This window comes from Chionomys nivalis, chromosome 1 (genome assembly GCF_950005125.1).
Source record: "Chionomys nivalis chromosome 1, mChiNiv1.1, whole genome shotgun sequence".
Lineage (NCBI taxonomy): Eukaryota > Metazoa > Chordata > Mammalia > Rodentia > Cricetidae > Chionomys > Chionomys nivalis.
The window spans coordinates 114,325,754-114,329,377 of record NC_080086.1 but is presented as its reverse complement, the minus strand read 5'-3'; positions in this window follow the sequence as shown (position 1 = coordinate 114,329,377).

The following is a 3,624-nucleotide window of genomic DNA, read 5'->3' as shown; positions in this document are numbered from 1 at the left end:
TCAGAATTTTCTCTCTGAATGATGTGTTCTAAGAATTTTAGTGTTCCCTATGTATGGATAAAAGGAAAGATCAGGCTAGCTAAAGGAGTGTTGCTAGTGCCCTTCCACATACTGGGATGAGAAAGCAGGCTTAGTAGATTCTGAATAATTTAGAATACATTAACATTATTAAAAATCATGTTCTGTAGAATATTGGTTTGAAATTATTCTTTGTTCTAATTTGTGATGCTCAGGGTTGAGCCCAGAGCCCTCCTCACATAAGGTGTAATACTCTGCTACATATATTGGTTTAATCATTCTTTAAATTAAATTAAACTAAGTTTTAATTATTTAAACATTAAATAATCCCAATCCCACATACATACTACTTGACAAGCATTAATCTACTCAAAAATGCAGTGCTCTCATTTTTTGTGAAGAACTACTGGCTTCACAATCTGGTTTATACACTTAGTAATTTTTTTCTTTTTTCTTTTTGGTTTTTTGAGACAGGGTTTCCCTGTAGCTTTGGAGGCTGTCCCAGAACTAGCTCTTTGAAAGCATGCTGGCCTCAAACTCACAGAGATACACCTGCTTCTGTCTCCTGAGTGCTGAGATTATAGGTGTGCACCATCACTATTTGGTCTACTCTTAGTATTTGCATGGTAAAGTTTCTTCATGTAAGTATAGATGTACCATGTATCTGTTCAACAAGATTGAAAAAGTGGGATGTTTCTATAGTCTTCAGTTTTAGGCAAAACTAAAGCAAGAAAAAAATCTGCTATTCTATACTTTTGTGGGACGTTGGTTGGTTTTCAAAATAAGAAGGATTTGTTATATTATTATCAAGTAATTTTAAAGAATGTTTCCGGCTTTTTCTTTGGATGTTTCTTATTTACATATATTTATGTAAGTTTCTTTTATTTTAGTTGACTAAATTTTTAAAAAGCAAACATAGAGATAAGTAAAATAATTTCCCTTTAAAAATTTTAAAATAATAGCCCACAAGAGCAATCTAAATTCACAAGAAATGATGCTACCTCACAAGACCTATTCTTCATTTAGGGTTGATAGACTAGAAACACCAGAAAACAAAACAATACAAGTCCTGTGTTCCTATATAGACACCCAAAGATAGAACATGTGCTCTCTGAGTTGTGTGAGTATCTGTTGTTAAACACAGGCAGGCAGAGCTCATACTCCAAGTTCTGTAGCTGAAACTCCACGCTGTACAAAGTTTTACTTGAAACACTCTAAGGTCCTCACTCCTGGGAAAGGTTAAACCTATGGCCCATTTAGAGAGTATGCCTTTGACTCAAGCTGAGGCTCACACAGCCTGAAAAACTCTTGAACACATACTATAAGTCATGTTTGACAGATAGTCTTGCATACTCTGTGCCTCAATCCTGCAGTTTACTTGTGTTTCCTTTGTCATAGGTTCATGTAATATAAGGTTGGGTTCCATTATGCTTCTGACAATGTTAGTTATATGTCTCACCTTGTCTAAATAGTAAGGAACCAAGATACACACACACACACACACACACACACACACACACACACACACACACATCTTTCCCAAGGTCTGCATATCCCAGTTACAATCCTGATTATTTAGTCATTAGTGGCTACCCCTTTTGATAATAAAAACTTATGTACTCTTCTATATGTTTTATCATGCATATTGCAAAAGATCTAAGATACTTAGTAAGATACAATGTCATTTTGAAACAAAAAAGTGAATGCTGAAATAAACCTATTGGTTTTTTCACTCACACTAAATAAGTGATGCTACTGAACAGTACTGCAAATATTATTATTATATTGAAACAATGAAGATGCTATTCCAACATTACCCAGAGATGTTACTGCATCACCTACAAGAAAAAGTGTATCAGTGAAAAGATACTGAAATGCATTTTAAATGATATAGTTTGGTTCTGACAAGAAACTGCCGTAAAATGAACTGCTTCAAAATTCAATGGATTAGAGCAATATCAATAATTTATTTTGCTCAAAAATACTCAATTTGGGTAAATCAAATCCTGGGAATGTGTTTTACTATAACATATCTCTTAGCCAGGACAGCTCAAATAGTGTGGCTCACTTATATCGAAACAAAGTTATTGCTGTATAAGGCTGTCAGTAGTGATCAAAACCTCTCTGTGGATATTTGCTACTTGTGCTGATCATAACATAGCGATTAGAATATGGAAAGGCATGTTTGCAAAGAGACACGTGTATATATATATATATATATATATATATATATATATATATTACCATCTTTAAGAATGGGCAAAGAAATGATCTAGCATTACTTGGGAGGTTTCTCATTGGCCAAGACAGTTTCCACCCATATTTAAGGGAAGAAGATGATGATATTACTTGTAATATCAGAATATTGATATTCACAAACTGTGGGCAGACAAATAACTACATACAAAAAGATATTTGGAATCACTGTTAAATTCTAACAAAATCCTTTAAACATCATAGAAACATATCAAGTACTAGGCAATATAGTATAAGAAAATTAAATCTAAAGAGACTTTGCAATAAAAGGACATACAATTAGAAACTCACCATGCCTTTGTGGAGATAAGAACCAGACAAGGTTATCATTTTTATTGAAGATATATTTGAAATTTTGATTTCTAATTTTTAAAGTCTAATTTTAGGTTATAATTGTATTAGTTGCAAGTATGATTTCATTAACTTATGGGGACATTTTAAGCATATATAAAGAGACCCAGCCAGTGAAAGAGACCATTTATATATTTGAACAGCTTTGCACATCACAGAACCAGTCATTTACCTAGCATTCTGTCCCACATGGTTTATATTTCTCATTTCCACATTTTACCCATGATATTTTTACCAACTGCTAATTTATTTTTCTTTATATTATGTATTAAGGGTACTGATTAAAGTGTATTTTGAAAAAGGCACATATTCTACAATATTCTCTTTTTCCTCATTAATTTTTTTGAAAAGTGATAAAATAATTTTACTAAAGGCAAGATGAAATGAATTACAATTTTGTCTGTGACAAAAACAGATTTGTGTTGTGATATAAACTTTTTGTACATTGTGAAGTTTTGTCACTCAGATTGGTTTAATAAACAGCTGAATGGCCAATAGTGAGGCAGGATTTGGGAGGCAAAGAGGACAGTGGAAAGAAGGGTGTGAGTACAAACAGTTGCCATCCAGACTCAAAACAAGCACCTTGGGCATTGCAAAGTAAAGGTGACCAAGCCATATGATATCACATAAATTAATAGAAATGAGTTGATTTAAGTTATAAGAGCTGGTTAGAAATAAGTCTAAGCTATTGGCCTAACTTTCATAAATAAGTCTCTGTGTCATTACTGAGGAACTGCTAGTCCTGATGAACAACAGGTTTAACTAAGATTTGTGAGACAATAATAATGCTGCATAAGAATAAAAAGGCTTTAAATATTGAAAAATAGTTTTTGATGGATTCTAAATATTGAGTTAGTAAAGCTGCATGCTAATATTAATGGATAAAATGGATCATTGTAATCCGTTCATTCTTTCAACTAGCATTATTTAGAGTTTTAAGATAGATCCAATTTGCTTTACAGAAGCTACTCAGTTTCAGGAGGTCCCATTAAGACAAAA